Source organism: Mobula birostris, chromosome 7, assembly GCF_030028105.1.
Source record: "Mobula birostris isolate sMobBir1 chromosome 7, sMobBir1.hap1, whole genome shotgun sequence".
Taxonomy (NCBI): domain Eukaryota; kingdom Metazoa; phylum Chordata; class Chondrichthyes; order Myliobatiformes; family Myliobatidae; genus Mobula; species Mobula birostris.
Genome location: NC_092376.1, coordinates 6460833 through 6482174, shown reverse-complemented (window position 1 = coordinate 6482174; position 21342 = coordinate 6460833).

The window sequence follows — 21342 nt, the reverse complement described above, 5'->3', positions numbered from 1 at the left end:
CGTATGGATTGAAAACAATGCTTTTCATTCTATCTCAATACATGTTCAATAAGAAACCAGTTTTTACCAATTACCAGTTTTGAGGAGAGAAGAGCCCACGTTCTGGATGCTGAGGGTCCTTAGGAATGCATCTCATCTTCTTCAACCATTGTCTCTTGAGGGTGTCCAGGAAGTCAGTGTTAATATCTGAAAGAGGGTCAGAATCAGGCTTATTATCACTGACATAAACTTGGCCACTTTATCAGGTTCCTCCCGGATCTAATAAAGTATCTACTGAGTGTTCATGGTTTTCTGCTGTGGTATCCCATCCACTTCAAGGTTTGACATGCTGTGCGTTCAACGATGCTCTTCTGCACAGCACTGTTGTAACACGTGGTTATTTCAGTTACTGTCACCTTCCTGTCAGCTTGAACCAGTCTTGTCATTCTCCTCTGACCTCTCTCAGTAACAAGGTGTTTCCCCCCACAGAACTGCCACTCTCTGGATGTTTTTTTTTCCCGTTTCTCACACCATTCTCTGCAAGTTCCAGAAACTACTGTGCATGAAACTCTCAGGAGATCAGCAGTTCCTGAGACACACTAGGTTGTATACATGTACAGTGAGGTGACATTAAACTTCAACTTGAAAAATTCATTTGCAGCAGCATCACCGGCATGCAGCTTCAGAATGGCAGGCGGTGACTAGTGGGCTACCGCAAGGCTCAGTGCTGGGACCCCACTTGTTTACAATGTATATTAATGACTTGGATGAGGGAATTAAATGCAGCATCTCCAAGTTTGTGGATGACATGAAGGTGGCCGGCAGTGTTAGCTGTGAGGAGGATGCTAAGAGGATGCAGGGTGACTTGGATTGGTTGGGTGAGTGGGCAAATTCATGGCAGATGCAATTTAATGTGGATAAATGTGAAGTTATCCACTTTGGTGGCAAGAACAGGAAAACAGATTATTATCTGAACAATGGCTGATTAGGAAAAGGGGAGGTGCAACGAGACCTGGGTGTCATTATACACCAGTCATTGAAAGTGGGCATGCAGGTACAGCAGGCGGTGAAAAAGGCGAATGGTATGCTGGCATTTATAGTGAGAGAATTCGAGTACAGGAGCAGGGAGGTACTACTGCAATTGTACAAGGCCTTGGTGAGACCACACCTGGAGTATTGTGTGCAGTTTTGGTCTCCTAATCTGAGGAAAGACATCCTTGCCATAGAGGGAGTACAAAGAAGGTTCACCAGATTGATTCCTGGGATGGCAGGACTTTAATATGATGAAAGACTGGATCGACTAGGCTTATACCGATTGGAATTTAGAAGATTGAGGGGGATCTTATTGAAATGTATAAAATCCTAAAGGGATTGGACAGGCTAGATGCATGAAGATTGTTCCCGATGTTGGGGAAGTCCAGAACGAGGGGTCACAGTTTGAGGATAAAGCGGAAGCCTTTTAGGACCGAGATGAGGAAAAACTTCTTCACACAGAGAGTACTGAATCTGTGGAATTCTCAGCCACAGGAAACAGTTGAGGCCAGTTCATTGGCTATATTTAAGAGGGAGTTAGATAAGGCCCTTGTGGCTAAAGGGATCGGGGGTACGGAGAGAAGGCAGGTACAGGGTTCTGAGTTGGATGATCAGCCATGATCGTACTGAATGGCGGTGCATGCTCAAAGGGCCGAATGGCCTACTCCTGCACCTATTTTCTATGTTTCTATGTTTCTATCAGATAAGCACCGTTCACAAGAAAAACAAATTAATCAAAAACTATGCACGATTTTTACGTGAAGAAACACAATTAGAATAAAGAAACCTGTCCAGTTTAGTGCAAAGTGGTGAAAGTGGTCACAGTGCTGCTGGACTGAGGTAGTGATTAGAATTGTTCCGGTCAGCTCAAGAACTGAATGGTTGATAGGAAGTAGCTGTTCCTGACCCTGGTGCTGGGGGACTTCAGGCTTCTGTATCTCCTGCCCAATGGGAGCTGCGAGAAGAAGACTCGGTGGGGATCTCTGTTGACGGACGGTGTCTTTTTGAGGCAGCACCTCCTGTAGGTACAAGTGGTGGTGGATCAGGCTGTCCACTTCTCTCTGCAGATTCTTATGTTCTTGTGCATTGCTGTACCAGACCATGATGCAGCCAGTCAGGATACCTCCAACAGTGAATCTGCAGAAATTTGTCAGGTTTTGGTGACATACTGATCCTCTTTGACCTTCTAAGAAAGTCAAGATGCTGTGTGATTTTCCTCTGATTATATCTATGTGCTGGCTCAGGAAATGAAGGGGGTTGTCGTGATGATCAAGAAAAAGTGATAAGGTTCCCAGTCAGGATAATTAAAAAATAAGCTTTATTTATCACAGATAAATCAAAACGTAGTGAAATGTGTTACTAGTGTCAAATCAAATCTGTGAAGGATGAGCTGGTCAGGCGACAAGTGTCACCACACCTCTGGCACCAAACTGCCAGAAAACTGCTCGTAATTCACTGGGCAACCAAGGAGTAATAATCATGTGCAACACTCACAACACGCTGGAGGAACTCAGCAGGTCGGGCAGCATCCGTGGAAACGATGAGTCAATGTTTCGGGCCGGAACCCTTCGTCAGGACTGTAGAGGGAAGGGGCAGAGGCCCTATAAAGAAGGTGGGGGGAGGGTGGGAAGGAGAAGGCTGGTAGGTTCCAGGTGAAAAACCAGTAAGGGGAAAGATGAAGGGGTGTGGGAGGGGAAGCAGGGAGGTGATAGGCAAGAAAAGTGTAGAAGGAATAGGGGAAAACACAATGGGTAGTAGAAGGAGGTGGAACCTACATCCGGGATACATCCCATGCCCTCCACCTCTTCAATAACTTTCAGTTCCCTGGTTCTAACAGCTTCATTTTCGCTATGGATGTCCAATCCCTATACACCTCCATTCCCCATCAAGAAGGCCTCAAAGCCCTCCGCTACTTTCTGGATAATAGATCTCACCAGTTCCCCACCACCACTACCCTCCTCCGGTTGGCGGAATTGGTTCTCACACTCAATAACTTCTCTTTTGGCTCTTCCCACTTTTTTCAGACTAAGGGTGTAGCTATGGGAACTCGCATGGGACCCAGCTACGCCTGCCTCTTCATTGGTTATATGGAACAGTCTGTGCTCCAAACCTATTCTGGTACTGCTCCCCAACTTTTCCTTCGATACATTGACAACTACATTGGTGCTGCTTCCTGCACCCATGCTGAGCTCGTCAATTTCATCGACTTTACTTCTAACTTCCACCCAGCCCTCAAATTCACTTGGTCTATCTCGGACACTTCTCTCCCCTTTCTTGATCTCTCGGTCTCCATCTCTGGAGACAGACTGTCCACTGACATCTTCTACAAGCCCACTGACTCTCATAACTACCTCAACTATACCTCCTCCCACCCCGCCACATGCAAAAATGCCATTCCTTATTCCCAGTTCTTCCGTCTCCGCCGCATCTGCTCCGAGGATGAGGTTTTTCGTTCCAGGACATCTCAAATGTCCTCTTTCTTTAAGGATCGTGGTAGCCCTTCTACTGTCATCAATGATGCCCTCACCTGCATCTCCTCCATTTCCCGCACTTCGGCTCTCACCCCATCCTCCCACCACCACAACACAGACAGAGTTCCCATTGTTCTCACCTACAACCCTACCAGCCTCCGGATCCAGCACATTATCCTCCACAACTTCCGCCACCTTCAACAGGACCCCACCACTAAGCACAGCTTTCCCTCTCCACCCCTTTCCACGCGTGGCCAATTGATTGCGTGGTGAATCGATTGTGTACCTTATCAGCTCACTCATTCTCTCCTTGTACAACATGCTCCTTAATCCAGGCAGCATCCTGGATCAGAGGGGAGGAGAAGATGGTGGCACGCGCAACCACTCCAAAATTATATCGTATTTGTTAATTAGAGTACCGTGCACAATCCTGATTTGATGGGGACAGACGTGAGAAGCACAGAGGAACATCTGGAGAAGCTTCTGAAATGCCCGCTTCGCTGCTGCTGCTACTGTGCAATCGAGAATCTCTGGAGGGGAAGGCCCCAAATCCTCGGATTTGCCTATTGCCTGTTGCCGGGGCCGGGGTCGAAGCGCTCAGCAGAGATGGTGCTCGGTGTTCGGAGTCGGAGGCTTGAGGTTTTCGGACGGACTCAAGAGTCGGCTGTGGTCAGGTGCTTCCAGGGTGCTGCATCGGCAAGTTTGCGGTGCTGGAGGTTCATGGCAGGAAGAGTTTTTCTTCCTTCTACCGTCTGCGTGAGATGACGGGACTTTCGAGAGACTTTGAGACTTTTTTTTACCGTGCCCATGGTCTGTTCTTTATCAAATTACGGTATTGCTTTGCACTGTTGTAACTATATGTTATAATTATGTGGTTTTTGTCAGTTTTTCAGTCTTGGTTTGTCTTGTGTTTCTGTGATATCATTCTGAAGGAACATTGTATCACTTCTTAATGCATGCATTACTAAATGACAATAAAAGAGGACTGCGTGTCCTCGTAATCTAATCTAATCTAAATCTCCTCTGCAGCCTCCCTAAAGCTTCTACATCCTTTGTATAAGGAGGGGACCAGAAATGAACACAAAAGCTCGAGCAAATTTCCACAGACATAATGTGGAGAGCATTCTAACTGCTTGCATCACCACCTGGTATGGAGGGGTGACTGCACAGGATCAGAAAAAGCTGCAGGAAGTTGAAAACTCAGCCAGCTCCATCAGGGGCACCAGCCTCCCCAACGTTGAAGACACCTTCAAAAGGCGATGCCTCAAAAAGGCAGCATCCATCATTAAGGACCCTGTCACCCAGGACATGCCCTCTTCTCATTGCCACCATCAAGGAGCATGAAGACACCCAGTTAATGTTTTGGGAGCACCTTCTTCTCCTCTGCCATCAGGTTTCTGAATCAACAAAGAAACCATGTATACTACCTCACTATATCTTCCTTTTTCTTCTCTTTCTGCATTACTTATTTAATTTAATTATATATTTTTTATTGTATTTTATATTTTTATTATTATATATTGCAAAGTACTGCTGCTGCAAAACAACAGATTTCATGGTATATGCGAGTAATATTAAACCTGATTCCGATTCTGAATGGTGGTGACATCCGTTAGTCTCACGAGACCATGGATCTGCGCCTGGAAAGTCTTGCTTCAGTCTGTGTTAGAGCAGCGTCTGTTGAGGTTGTACAGTCCCGCACGGGAGTGACAGTCTCGGCTGCAGCAACTGCACTTGAAGGCGCTGTCCTCCAGTGTTGTCTTGGTGCCGTTTTTCCGACGAGTGCGCTTTTCTTTGGCAGCAAGCCTCAGCTTCTCTTCTCCTCTTTTTAGGCCTCTGCGTAGTTCCAGCCTCCAGTGAGAGCAATCGCTTGCGATGTCCTCCCATCTCTCGACATTTATTTTCAGTGACTTCACGTCTCTCTTGCAAATGTCTTTGAAACGAAGATGGGGCCGTCCTTGTGCTCTTTTGCTGGAGGCCAGTTCCCCGTACAGCAGGTCTTTCAGGATCCTCCTGTCTGACATGTGGTGTACGTGGCCCAGCCAGCAGAGACAGCGTTGTTGGAGCAGGGTGAAGAGGCTGGGTATCTGGGCGCGGGCCGGGACCTCATTGTTGGTGACTCGGTCAGTCCACGTGACGTCCAGGATGCGTCTCAGGCTGCGAAGGTGGAAGGCGTTGAGACGCCGCTCTTGTCTGGAGTAGAGGCTCCAGGTCTCGCTGCTGTAAAGCGGTGTGCTGAGGACGCAGGCCCTGCAGACTGCAACCTTGGTGTGCGTTGTCAGCTTTCTGTTCTCCCAGACTCTCTTTGTCAGCCTGGCAAATGTTGAGGCTGCTCGTTCAATCCGTCTGTAAATGCCAGTAAATGCCTGATTCTGATTTTGAATACCCCAATTTATCGTAAAATTCTAGCAGCTGAACAGCATGAGTCACACCATGGTCATTACACAACAAGACATATTGCCTATTCCTGTCCCCACCCCTTAACCACAAATTACATACACCAGAAACACAGTGGTTCTGCAGATGCTGGCAGTCAGAATAGCATGCACAAAATGCTGGTGGAGCTCAGCAGGCTGAGCAGCATCTATGAAGGGGAATAAACAGTTGAAATTTTGGGTCTATGCAATTCATCAGGACTGGAAAGGAAGGGGACAGAAGCCTGAATAGGAGGGAGGGGGATGAGTACAAACTGGCAGGTGATAGGTGAGACCAGATGATGGGGAAGGTGAGTGGGAGGTGACGGGAGATGAAGTGAGAACCTGGGAGGGGATAGGTGGAAGAGGGAAAGGGCTAAAGAAGAAAGATTCTGATAGGAGAGGAGAGTGGACCATGGGAAAAAGGGAAAAGGTGGGTCACCAATGGGTGACGATGGGCAGGTGAGGAGAAGAGAAAGGGTGAGAGTGGGGTGTGTGGAATGGAAAAAGAGAGAGGGGGGAGTGGGGAGAAATTACCGGTAGGTAGAGAAATCAAAGTTCATGCCACCAAGTTGGAGGTTACAAAATATGTGGTGTTACTCTTCCAGCATGAGTGTGGCCTCGTCATGGCAGTGGAGGAGGCCATGGACCAACATGTTAGAAAGGGAATGGAGGCCGAGATTAAAATGGTTGTTCACTAGGAATTCCTGCTTGTTGCAGAAGGAGCAAAAGTGCTCGACGAAGTGGCCCTCCCATCAATGTCAGGTCTCGCCAGGGAGCTCCAGTGAATTGTTATCTTGAGGAAGTGACTGCCAGAGTTGTCATTCGTCACTGTAATTGAGGGAACTTGGAACAGCAGAGTACAGCTGAGCTCCTGTATCAGAAGTCAAAGCGTTTGCTGGTGTAAACAAACCAGCAATCACCGTGCATTTTGTGAAAAACCAGGGCAGGACTCGCATGAAAGTGTTGTCTATTGGTGATATCCTCAGGTGGCTGTGAAGGCCAGTCTGGGGACCATATAACCAAATGTTAGGGCGGATTCCCTTCGTGGTGAATCCACCAGCCTGTGTATGACTGTTTAACACGGGGAGGCTGATGGACGGGCAACCACCACACGGTCCTTGACAGATCGGAGTCAGGCTTCGGTGACGCGGAGTGCAAGATGACTGGGGACCCTTCACAGCTGCAGCCTCCCTCCACCTTCACTGCCCTTGTGATGTGTCATTATCCTCCTCCAGCTCCACCACAGGTCTTGATTAGATCGCTCTTTGTCTGGAACACCCTTGACCATATCGCATGGGTGACCCTACTAGGAGTTAAGCTCCAGATGACATTGCTCTTGGGATCTCAGAAACTCACAAACCTCTCCACCACCATAAAGTGACGATAAAAACACACACAAAATGCAGGAGGAATTCAGCAGGTCAGACAGCATCTATAAAAACATAAGACCATAAGACAAACTGTAGGAGCAGAATTAAGCCATTCAGCCCATCGAGTCTAGTTCACCATTCCATCATAGCTGATTTATTTTCCCTCTCAAACTCATTCTCCTGCGATCTCCCTGTAACCTTTGACACTCTGACAAATTAAGAACTTATCAATCTCTGCTTTAAATATACCCAATGACTTGGCCTGCCCAGCTGTCTGTGGCAATGAACTCCACAGATTTAACACCCTCTGGGTAAAGATGTTCTTCCTCATCATGTTCTAAATGGACATCCCTCTATTCTGAGGCTGTGCTTGCTGGTCCTAGACTCCACCACTGTAGGAAACATCCTCTCCACATTCACTCTATCTAGGCCCTTCAACATTCAAAGTCCCTCATTTTTCTAAACTCCAATGAGTACAGGCCCAAAACCATTAAACACTCCTCATATGTTAACCCTTTCTTTCTCAGAATCATTCTGTAAGAATTGTAGTCAGTGGAGAGGAGAAGATGGTGGTGCAATGCAGCATGCAGCGGCCACTCCGCTGGTGATGTCTGTTATTTGTCAGGTAGGGTGCCATGCACAATCCTGATTTGATGGAGGCAGACGTGAGAGCAGGGAGGAGCATCTGGAGAAACTTCTGAAGCGCCTTCACTGCCGCTGCTACTGTGTGATCCGGAATCTCTGGAGGGGAAGGCCCCGAGTCCCCGGTTTTGCTTGTTGCTCGGCAACCAGGGCGGGGTCGAAGCGCTCGGCAGAGATGGTGCTCGGTGCTCGGTGTCGGAGGGCTGGTCGGAGGCTCAAAGTTTTCGGATGGACTCAGAGTCGGCTGTGGTCGGGTGCTTCCTGGATGTTGCATCGGCAAGTTTGCGGCGCTGGAGGTTCATGGCAGGGAGAGTTTTTCTTCCTTCTACCGTCTGCGTGAGATGATGGGTTATCGGGACTTCGAACCTTTTTTTACTGTGCCCATGGTCTGCTCTTTATCAAATTACAGTATTGCTTTGCACTGTTGTAACTATATGTTATAATTATGTGGTTTTTGTCTGTTTTAGTCTTGGTGTGTCCTGTGTTTCTGTGATATCATACTGGAGGAACATTGTATCATTTCTTAATGCATGCATTTCTAAATGACAATAAAAGAGGACTGAGTGTCCTCATAATCTAATCTAATCATTCTTGTGAACTTCCTCTGGATCCTCTTCAATGCCAGCACAGCTTGCTGGAGCAGTTAGAGAGGATTTAAATTAAATTGGCAGGGGAGTGTGAACTGGAGTGAAGGGCTGAGGATAGGGATGTTGCTCTACAAGCTGAGGTTATATATAATGAGACTGTAAGGAAGGACAGGAAGAAGATAGGGCAAAATTGTAGTCAGTGGGATGTGTTGCAGTGTAAATGGGAAAAAATTAATTGTAATGCCCTGGTTCATATTTTTTACTGTTATGCAGCATGTATTTAATTTTGTGCAGCTCTGTAAGAGCTACATGTTCTGATTTCAGCCTGTTTGGGTTATTGTTGAAGGGATGTCGTGGAATGTGTGCCATCTAATTAGTGGGAGGCTTTTCTTCGTGAGGGACAATAAGGTTGGTTTTGGGCTTTTGTTCGAGAGGAGATGAAGAGAGAAGATAATGTAGAGAACTGGTGGTAGCATACGATCCGGTGGGAGACCCGTTTGTTCGAGATGGATTACGAGCAACGTTCGGAAGGTGGTCTGTGCTTTCATGTTGACCGAGGGCCCAGCGCGTGAGTGACAGAGAAGCTCAAGATGAATCCAACTTGTGCACATTTGACTGTTTAATTAGAATGGGCCCTTTTCTTTTTGTTATTCTTTACTAACCCTTTCAGTTAAGATTCATAACTATAATTCTTTTAATCGTATGCAGTGTGCTGTCGGTTATTTCGTAGCATTAATTTGTAACAGGGTAGCATCCACAGAAACTGAGGTTTGGGATGGGATCCAGTGCACCTCAATCTCTAAAGTTTGGGAGGGACAGAGGTTGTCTACCCTAGACTTATGCAGCAAAGGAAACCAGAGTGTTTCATATAAAAGGTGATAAATACAGTACAAGGTGTTATATTTGAATGCAGGCAGTATATAGAATAAGGTAATCACATACAAAATTTGCAGGTGCTGGAAATCCAAGCAACACACACAAAATGCCGGAGGAACTCAGAAGGCCAGGCAGCGTCTAAAGAAAAGAGACCAGTCGACGTTTTGGGCCGAGGCCCTTCAGCAGGACTGGAGAAAAAAAAATGAGAAGTAGATTTAAAAGATGTGGGAAGGGGAAGGAGAAACACAAGGAATAAGGTAGATGTTCTTGTAGTGCAGTTAGAGATTGGCAGGTAGATGTTGTGGGTATCACGGAGACATGGCTGAAAGGCGATTGTAGTTGGGAGCTTAATTACCAAGGATACACAATCTGTCGAAGGGACAGGCAGGAAGGCAGAGGAGAAGTGGCTCTGCTGGTGAAAAATGAAATCAAATCTTTAGAAAGAGGTGATAAAGGAACAAGAAACGTAGAGTTCTTGTGGGTAGAGTTACGAAACTGCAAGGACAAGAAGATACTCATGAGAGTTATTTGCAGTCCTCTGAACAATAGCCAGGATAGGGTTAAAAATTACACCGGGAGACAGAAAACATGCCAAAAAGGCAACGTTGTGTTAATCAACATGCAGATAGATTGAAAAAATCAAGTTGATGCAGGATCCCATGGGAAAGAATTTGTGGACTTTGCCTCCAAGCTGGCTTTTAAGAGCAGCTTGTGGTTGAGCCCGCTAGGGGATCAGCAATTCTGGACTGCATGTTACATAGGAACATAGAAAACATACAGCACAATACAGGCCCTTTGGCCCACAAAACTGTGCGAACTACCTAGGCTTTACCCAGAGCCCTCTATTTTTCTAAGATCCATGTACCCATCCAGGAGTCTCTTAAAAGACCCTATCGTTTCTGCCTCCACCACCACCGCCAGCAGCCCATTCGACACACTCACTACTCTCTGCATAAAAAACTTACCCCTGACATCTCCTCTGTACCTACTTCCAAGCACCTTAAAACTACGCCCTTTCATGCTAGCCTTTTCAGCCCTGGGGAAAAGCCTCTGACTATCCATACGATCAATCCCTCTCATTATCTTGTACACCTCTATCAGGTCACCTCTCATCCTCCATCGCTCCAAGGAGAAAAGGCCACATTCACTTGACCTATTCTCATAAGGCATGCTCCCCAATCCAGGCAACATCCTTGTAAATCTCCTCTGCATCCTTTCTATGGTTTCCATGTCCTTCCTATAGTGAGGCAACCAGAATTGAGCACAGTACTCTAAGTGGGGTCTGACCAGGGTCCTATATAGCTGCAACATTACCTCTCAGCTCTTAAACTCAATCCCACGATTGATGAAGGCTAATGCACCGTATGCCTTCTTAACCACAGAGTCAACCAGCGTAGCAGCTTGGAGTGTCCTATGGACTTGGACCCCAAGATCCCTCTGATCCTCCACACTGCCAAGAGCATTACCATTAATGCTATATTCTGCCATCATATTTGACCTACCAAAATGAACCACTTCACACTTATCTGGGATGAACTCCATCTGCCACTTCTCAGTTCAGTTTACATCCTATTAATGTCTCACTGTAACCTCTGACAGTCCTCCACACTTCCCACAACACCTCCAACCTTTGTGTCATCAGCAAATTTACTAACCCAGCCCTCCACTTCCTCATCCAGGTCACTTATAAAAACCACAAAGAGTAAGGATCCCAGAACAGATCCTTGAGGCACACCACTGCTGATCGACCTCCATGCAGTATATGACCCGTCTACCACCACTCTTTGCCTTCTGTGGGCAAGCCAGTTCTAGATCCACAAAGCAATGTCCCCTTGGATGCCATGCCTCCTTATCTTCTCAATAAGCCTTGCATGGGGTACCTTATCAAATGCCTTGCTGAAATCCATATAGACTACATTTACGGTTCTCCCTTCGTCAATGTGTTTAGTCACATCCTCAAGAAATTCATTCAGGCTCATAAGGCATGACCTGCCCTTGACAATTCCATGCTGACTACTCCTAATCATAATATACCTCTCCAAATGTTCATAAATCCTGCTTCTCAATATCTTCTCTATCAACTTACCAACCACTGAACTGTTGCGTAATGAACGAGGTATGATTAGGAAGATTAAAATAAAGTTAAGAAACAGTGATCATGATATGATAGAATTTACCTTGCAATTTGAGAGGATGAAATTAAGGTCAGATGTATCAGTATTACAGTGGAATAAAGGGAATTATAGAGGCATAAGAGAGAAGCTGGCCAAAGTTGATTGGAAGGGGACACTGGCAGGGATGACAGCAGAACAGCAATGGCTGGAGTTTCTGGAAGCAATTTGGGAGGCACAGGATGGATAAATCCCTAAGAAGAGGAAGTATTCTAAAGGCAGGATGATACAACCATCGCTGACAAGAAAAGTCAAAGCCAACATAAAAGCAAAAGAGAAGGCATATAATAGATCAAAAATTGGTGGGAAATTAGAGGATTGGGAAATTTCTAAAAACCAACAGAGGACAGTGTGATCACGGGACTGTCACAACAGGAGGAGGAACGAGAGGCTCGGGAGAGCGCTGACTGCTGGGAAGCAGCTGAGGAGCTGAGGTGAGTGTGCTTTAAAAGGAGCGTGGAGGGCAACTGAAGGGTTAGGCAGAGTGTTGATTAGTTGATTTGAGGGAGTGAGTACTTGAGATAATTGGCAAGGACAAATAAAAGGAGGGGTAACTGAAGAGGAGCGGCCAGTGTGTGAGTGGCTCAGGGTAGGAGTGGAGCTTTGAGGCTTTGGCTCGAGAAGCTTCGGTGAGGAGAGGCTGAGGACGAGCTTGCTGCCAGTGAGGTAAGGCTGGATAAGTTCCTTTAATTAATTTAATTAACTTAGGAGTAGGTAATGGAGGCAGCAGTTAGAGCAGTTGAGTGCTCTGTATGCAGTATGTGGGAAGTCAGGGACAGCACAATTGTCCCTGATGACTACACCTGTAAAAGGTGCATCCAGTTGCAGCTCCTGACAAACCGAGATAGGGAACTGGAGCTGGAGCTGGATGAGCTTCGGATCATTCGTGAGGCAGAGGCAGAAATAGACAGGAGTTACAGGGAGACAGTCACCCCTAAAATTCAGGAAACAGGTAGCTGGGTGACTGTCAGGAGAGGGAAGGGGAATAGACAGAAAGAGCAGAGCACCCCAGTGGCCATTCCCATCAACAATAAGTATACTGTTTTGGATACTGTTGGTGGTGACGACCTACCAGGGACAAGTTGTAGTGGTCGTGTCTCTGTCACCGAGACTGGACCCTCAGCTCAGAAGGGAAGGAGGGAAAAGAGGAGGGCAGTAGTGATAGGGGATTCGATAGTTAGGGGGACAGATAAGAGGTTCTGTGGGAGAGATCGAGAATCCTGGATGGTCTGTTGCCTCCCTGGTGCCAGGGTCCACGATATCTCGGATCGAGTTCTCAGTATCCTCAGGAAGGAGGGTGAGCAACCAGATGTCGTTGTCCATGTAAGGACCAATGACGTGGATAGGAAGGAGGAGGAGGTCCTGCAAAGAGAGTTTAGAGAGTTAGGTGCAAAGTTGAAGGACAGGACCTCCAGGGTTGCAATCTCAGGATTGCTATCTGTGCCACGTGCTAGTGAGGCTAGAAATAGGAAGATAATGCAGCTAAATACGTGGCTAAGGAGTTGGTGCAGGAGGGAGGGCTTCATGTTTCTGGATAATTGGGCCTTGTTCCAGGGAAGATGGGACCTGTTCCGACGGGACAGTTTGCACCTGAACTGGAGGGGGACTAACATCCTTGTGGGTAGGTTTGCTAGTGCTGCTCTGGGGCGTTTAAACAGATTTGCAGGGGGAGGGGAACCAGAGTGTTAGAGCAGATAGTGAGGTGGAGGAGGATAAAGGTCATGCAAAAACTGCATGTACAGACAGAAATCAAAGGTTTGTGCATGATAGAAATGTTCTCAGGTGCACCTATTTCAATGCAAGGAGTATTATAGGTAAAGCAGATGAGTTTAGGGCGTGGATTGGCATGTGGGATTACGACATTATTGCTATTAGTGAGATTTAGCTGTAGGAGGGGCAGGACTGGCACTTTAATGTTCCGGGGTTCTGTTGTTTCAGATGTGATAGAGGGGGAGGGATGAAAGGGGGAGGAGTGGCATTACTAGTCAGGGAGAATATCACAGCTGTGCGTAGACAGGACAGCCTGGAGGGCTCATCTACAGAGGCCATATGGGTGGAGCTGAGGAACGGAAAACGTGTGACCACACTAATAGGGTTGTATTATAGACCGCCCAATAGTCCGAGAGAATTGGAGGAGCAAATCTGTAGAGAGATAGCAGACCGATGTAAGAAACAGAAAGTTGAAATAGTAGGAGATTATAAATTTCCACATATTGACTGGGACTCCCACACTGTGAAAGGGCTAGATGGCTTGGAGTTTGTCAAATGTGTTCAGGAAAGTTTTCTAAATCAATATATAGAGGTACCTGTGAGAGAGGTGACAGAAGTATGTGTAGGTGAACATTTTGGGTCCAGTGACCATAATGTCAATAGTTTCAAGTTAATTATGGATAAGAATAGGTCTGGTCCTCGAATTGAGGTTCTAAATTGGAGAAGGGCCAATTTCGTGGAAATAAGAAAGGATCTAGGAAGAGTGGATTGGGATAAGTTGTTTTCTGGCAAGGATGTGTTCAGTAAGTGGAAGGCCATTAAAGGCGAAATTTTGAGAGTGCAGAGTTTGCATGTTCCTGCCAGGATTAAAGGCAAAGTTAACAGACATAGGGAACCTTGGTTTTCAAGGGATATTGGTGATCTGGTTAAGAGAAAGAGAGAGGTGTATAGCAGGTATAGGCAACTAGGAACAAATGAGGTACTTGAAGAGTATAGAAAATGTAAGAAAATACTAAAGAAGGAAATCAGGAAGGTAAAAAGAAGACATGAGGTTGCTTTGGCGGATAATGTGAAGGTAAACCCGAAGGGTTTCTACAAGTATATTAAGAGTAAAAGGATAGTAAGGGACAAAATTGGTCCCCTAGAAGATCAGAGTGGTCGTCTATGTGTGGAGCCTCACGAGATGGTTGAGATCTTAAACACTTTTTTTGCATCAGTATTTACTCAGGAAACTGGCATAGCGTATATGGAAGGAAGGGAAACAAGCAGTAGTGTCATGGAACATATAGTGATTAAGGACGAGGAGGTGCTTGCTGCCTTACAGCGAATAAAGGTAGATAAATCCCCCGGGTCTGACATGATATTTCCTCGGACCTTGAGGGAGACTAGTGTAGAAATTGCAGGGGCCCTGGCAGAAATATTTAAAATGTCCTTAGCCACGGGTGCGGTGCCGAAGGATTGGAGGGTAGCTCATGTTGTTCTGTTTAAAAAAGGCTCCAAAAGTAAACCAGGTAATTACAGGCCGGTGAGCCTGACATCAGTAGTAGGTAAATTATTGGAAGGTGTTCTGAGAGATCGGATATACAAGTATTTGGACAGCCAAGGTCTGATTAAGGATTGTCAACATGGCTTTGTGTGTGGTAGATTGTGTTTAACGAATCTTGTGGAGTTTTTTGAGGAGGTTACCAAGAAAGTAGATGAAGGAGAGGCTGTGGATGTTGTCTACATGGACTTTAGTAAGGCCTTTGACAAGGTCCCACATGAGAGATTAGTTCAGAAGGTTCAGACACTAGGTATCCATGGAGACGTTGTAAACTGGATTCGAAATTGGCTGTGTGGGAGAAGACAGAGAGTGGTAGTGGATGATTGCTTCTCAGACTGGAGGCCTGTGACCAGTGGTGTGCCTCAGGGATCTGTGCTGGGACCATTGTTGCTTGTTGTCTATATCAATGACCTAGATGATAATGTGGTAAATTGGATCAGCAAGTTTGCTGATGACACTAAGATTGGAGGCATTTTGGACAGCGAGGAAGGCTTTCAAAGCTTGCAGAGGGATCTGGACCAACTGGAAAAATGGGCCAGAAAATGGCAGATGGAATTTAATGAAAACAAGTGTGAGATGTTGCATTTTGGAAGGACAAATCAAGGTAGGACATACACAGTAAATGGTAGGGCACTGAGGAGTGCGGAGGAACAAAGGGATCTGGGAGTTCAGTCAGATACATAATTCCCTGAAAGTGGCGTCACAGGTAGACAGGGTTGTAAAGAAGGCTTTTGGCATCCTGGCATTCATAAATCAAAGTATTGAGTATAGGAGTTGGGATGCTATGGTGAGGTTGTATATAACATTGGTGAGGCCAAATTTGGAGTATTGTGTGCAGTTCTGGTCACCTAACTATAGGAAGGATATCAGTAAGATTGAAAGAGTGCAGAGAAGATTTACTAGGATATTGCCAGGTCTTCAGGAGTTGAGTTACAGGAAAAAATTGAACAGGTTAGGACTCTATTCCTTGGAGCGTAGAAGAATGAGGGGGGATTTGATAGAGGTTTACAAAATTATGAGGGGTATAGACAGAGTAAATGTGAGTAGGCTCTTTCCACTTAGATTAGGAGAGATAAATACAAGAGGACATGGCTTTAGGGTGAAAGTGGAAAGGTTTAGGGGGAACATTAGGGGGAACTTCTTCACTCAGAGAGTGGTGGGAGTGTGGAACGAGCTGCCATCTGACGTGGTAAATGCGGGCTCACTTTTAAGTTTTAAAAATAAATTAGATAGGTACATGGATGGGAGAGGTCTGGAGAGTTATGGACTGGATGCAGGTCAATGGGACTAGCGGAATAAAGTTCCGGCACAGACAAGAAGGGCCGAATGGCCTGTTTTCTGTGCTGTAGTGTTCTATGGTTCTATGGTTCTATGGCAACAAAAAATGAATATCATGATAAGCTAGTCAATAATATACAAAATGATACCAAATGAGGCCATGACTGGAAGTTCAAGAAATTAATGTTAATGCCATCAGGTTGGAGGCTACCCAGATGGAATATAAGGTGTTGCTCCTCCAACATGAGTGTGGCCTCATCATGGCAGTAAAGGAGGCCATGGATAGACATGTCAAAATGGGAATGGAAAGTGGAATTAAAACAGGTAGCCACTGGGAGATCCTGCCTTTTTTGGTGGACAACGTAGATGCTCGATGAAGTGGTCTCCCAATCTACGTTGGGTTTCACCGATATACAGGAGACCACATCGGGAGCACTGGATACAGTAGATGACCTTAAAAGACTCGCAGGTGAAGTGTCGCTTCACCTGGAAGGACTGTTCAGAGCCCTGAATGGTAGTGAGGGAAGAGATGTAGGGACAGGTGTAGCAGGAGGGAGATCAGTTGGGAGGGATAAATGGACAAGGGAGTCACGTAGGGAGCGATCCCTGTGGAAATCAGAAAGCAGAACAAGTACTACACTTGCCACAATGTCATACCAGCCAATCTCTAACTGCACTACAAGATCTTCTACCTGATTCCATATACTGCATGCATTCAAATATAACACCTTCAGTCCTGTATTCATCATCCTTTTTGATTTTGCCCCGTTACCATAAGACCATAAGAGATAGGAACAGAATTAGGCCATTTGGCCCATCAAGTCTGCTCCGCCATTCAATCATGGCTGATCCTTTTATCCCCTCCTCAACCCTATTCCCTAGCCTTCTCCCTGTAACCTTTGATGCTGTGTCCAATCAAGAATCTATTAATCTCTGCCTTAAATACACCCAACAACCTGGCCTCCACAGCTGCCCGTGGTAATAAATCCCACAAATTCACCACCCTCTGGCTAAAGAAATTTCTCCACATCTCTATTTTAAATGGACGCCCCTCTATCCTGAGGCTGTGCCCTCTTGTCCTAGACTCTCCCACCATGGGAAACATCTTTTCCGCATGCACTCTGTCTAGGCCTTTCAACATTCGAAAGGTTTCAATGAGATCCCCGCTCGTCCTTCTGAATTCCAGTGAGTACAGACCCAGAGCCATCAAATGTTCCTCATATGATAACCCTTTCATTCTGGAATCATCCTTGTGAACCTCCTCTGGACCCTCTCCAATGCCAGCACATCTTTTCTTAGATGAGGATCCCGAAACTGTTCACAATACTCAAGGTGAGGCCTCACCAGTGCCTTATCAAGCCTCAGTATCACATCCCTGCTTTTGTATTCTGTACCTCTTGAAATGCATGCTAACATTGCATTTGTCTTCCTCACCACCGACTCAACCTGCAAGTTAACCTTTAGGGTGTTACACTTAAACTCATCCTGCTGAATGCAAGTTTACCCTATCATCTGCATGTCCTTCTTCACAGTCTCACTGCACATGGCATCAACTTGAATACCAACTACCCCGTTCTCAGCCCGATCACTCTGGTGCTCATCCCCCTGCCAAATTAGTTTAAACCCTCCCCAACAACTCTAGCAAACCTGCCTGCAAGGATACTGGTCCCCCTCGGGTTCAGGTGTGACACATCCCTTTTGTACAGGTTGTAGCTTTCCCAGAGGAAATCCCAATGATTCGTAAGTCTGAAGACCTGTCCCTGCACCAGTTCCTCAGCCACACATTCATCTGCTAATTCCATTCTTAACCTCACTGGCGTGCGGCATGGGTAACAATCCAGAGATTATTAACCTAGAGGTCTTGCTTTTCAGCTTTCTACCTAACTTACTATATTCACTTTTCAAGACCTTGTTCCTTTACCTACATTTTACCTACTTATACCAGGACTTCTAGCAGCTCACCCACCCACTTTAGGATGCTGTGGACCCGATCCGAGTCTCTGAGCTGGTTTACTGGGAGGCAACATGCCATCGGGGTGTTTCTTTCATGTCACAGAATCTCCTGTCTGCTCCTCGAACTGTGGAATCCCCTATCACTACTGCACTCCTCTTCTTCCCTCTTTTCCTTCTGAGCTTCAGAACAAGACTCCAGAGCCAGAGACCTGGTCACTGTAGCTTCCCCCTGATAGGTCATTCCCCTCACCACCCCCACCCATAGTATCCAAAGCGGTATATTTATTATTAAGAGGAATAGCACAGGGGTACTAGGCACCAGCTGCCAATTCCCTTTCTCTCTCCTAACAGTCTCCCACGTATCTGCCTCCTGCAACATAGGAATTATTACCCCTCTGTAGCTCCTATCTATCACCTCATCATTTTCCCATATGAGTCAATGGTAAACCAGCTGCAGCTTCTGTCCCTAACGTGGTCTCTCAGGAGCTGCAGCTTGATGTAACTTCACGCAGGCGTAATCGGGGAGACTGGAGGTCTCCCGGAGTTCCCACATCTCACATGAAGAACATACCAGTAACCCTGGACCCATACGCACTGCAATAATTTTTTTATTATATGAGGACACGCAGTCCTCTTTTATTGTCATTTAGTAATGCATGCATTAAGAAATGATACAATGTTCCTCCAGAATGATATCACAGAAACACAAGACCAACCAAGACTAAAAAAACTGACAAAAAAACCACATAATTATAACAAAAACAACAGGAATTCTGCAGATGCTGGAAATTCAAGCAACACACATCAAAGTTGCTGGTGAACGCAGCAGGCCAGGCAGCATCACTGACGAAGGGTCTCGGCCTGAAACGTTGACTGCACCTCTTCCTACAGATGCTGCCTGGCCTGCTGCGTTCACCAGCAACTTTGATGTGTGTTACATAATTATAACATATAGTTACAACAGTGCAAAGCAATACCGTAATTTGATAAAAAACAGACCATGGGCATGGTAAAAAAAGGTCTCAAAGTCTCTTGAAAGTCTCTCTAATTATATACTATAAGACAAAGAAAGAGAGAGAAATATTACTAGAAACTTACTTAGAGCCTCGACCTTTTCTCACCAAGCCTGCTGAGCCAAAACTGACCACTCTAACACTGCCCAGTCCCACATTGGCCACTTTGTGTACACCTTGCTCCTTTTTATTGGCCTTTGCTGAGTGCCTAATCGATTGTGATGATTGCAGCCCATTGAAAAGCCCCAAAAGGCCCCATGCTCTTTTTAAACCTTGTGGCACCTCAACCGAACAAGTGACTGCTTGCGATGGTTGCATCCATTGAAAAAATAAACCTTGGAGAGAAATAGATCTCCTGTCAATTTTAAGAAGAGATGATGTGGAAATAAGTGATGAGAGTATCACTGGGGTGGGGAGGGTCTTTAATTATTTTGGCTGCTTTCCTGAGGCAGTGGGAAATCAGAGAACAAGAAGTGATGACTCAAAAAGGTGGCATCCATCGCCAAGGACCTTGTCATCCAGGAGATGCCCTCTTCTCATTTATTTAGTGATCCAGGACGTGCCCTCTTCTCATTTGTTTAGTGTGGAGTAGGTCTGTCCTGCCCCTTCAGCCACACCACCCTGGGAACCCTCGACAAACCTGATTAACACTAATCTAATCATGGGACAATTTACAATGACCAATTAAGCTACCCAGTACGCCCTTGGACTGTGGGAGGAAACCAGAGCACCCAGAGAAAACCCACACATTCTTTGGGGAGGGCTCCTTATAGAATGGTGCTGGAATTGAACTCGGAACTCTGGAACACCCTGGGTTGTAATAGCATTGCAGTAACCGCTGTGCTACCATGGCATAGACTGTCTACTCTTCTTGCTACCTTCAGGGAGCCTAAAGACACAAACTCTGTCTTTTACAGGCAGCTACTTCTCCTCCACAGTCAGATTTCTGAATGGATAATGAACCATGGGTGGCAGGGTGGAGATACGTCTCTACCAAAGGAAGTGTAAAGCACTCCTTCCCTCTGCTAGCCTGCAGGTCACCCTTGGGCAAGTTGTAGCACCTGCTTAGCCCCCCCCCCCCACCCCCACCGATGAGGGTCATGTGAAGCCATGTCAGCAGGTGGTGGATGGCCATATGAGCAGCTGGCGAATATCACAAGTCCTGGTTATGTGACCACTGACACTGGGCAGACATTCTGATGGCTTGGGTCACCCATCTTGTAAAGACATTGGCCAGAAAAAGGCAATGGCAACCCACTTCTTTAGAAAAATTTGCCAACAGCAATCATGGTCATGGGACCATTGCCTGCGTTATGTGATACGGCACATAATGATGATGTCATACAACATGGCACATAATAATGATGATGAATGAACTATTTTTGCTCCCTTCACTACTTTTGCACTACAGATTTATAAATATATATTTCTTACGTATTTTTATAATATATTTTCTGTATTGCTTTGTACTACTGTCACAAAACAACAAAGTTCATGACACATGTTAGTGATAATAAACCTGATTCTGATTCTGATACACTGAAACAAGTGTGAGCACGTGGCCAAGTGGTTAACGCATTGGACTAGCGACCTGAAGGTCGTGAGTTCGAGCCCCAGCCGAGGGAACGTGTTGTGTCCTTGAGCAAGGCACTTAATCATACATTGCTCTGCGATGACACTGGTGCCAAGCTGTATGGGTCCTAATGCCCTTCCCTTGGACAACATCGGTGTCGTGGAGAGGGGAGACTTGCAGCATGGGCAACTGCTGGCCTTCCACATAACCTTGCCCAGGCCTGCGCCCTGGAGAGTGAAGACTTTCCAGGTGCAGATCCATGGTCTCGCAAGACTAACGGATGCCTTAGATTAGATATGTGACACTGAACCATAGAAACATACAGAGGAATTGATCGCCTGCCTCGCCTTTTGTAATGTGCTGGCAGGACAGCTTGCAAGTGTTGCCAAACTTCCTGCGCCAACGTAGCATGCCTGGAACTTACTAAGCCTAACCCGTACATCTTTGTAATGTGGGAGGAAAGCAGAGCACCTGGAGGAGACACACGGGGTCAATGGGAGAATGTCCTCCGTTCTTACAGTGGTGGGATCTAAACCCTGATCTTACAGCTGTAAAGCGTTGTGCTAACCGCTACGTTACCGTACAGTGCAAGTAATTGACATTTCCACCCAGGGAGATGGTCTCAGACTGTCTACCCTATTTATGATTCTCTTAATATTAGATCTGAGGGTTTACCCTGTACATAATCTCATTGTCTTGAGCAATGACAATAAAGTTCTGTTCTTTT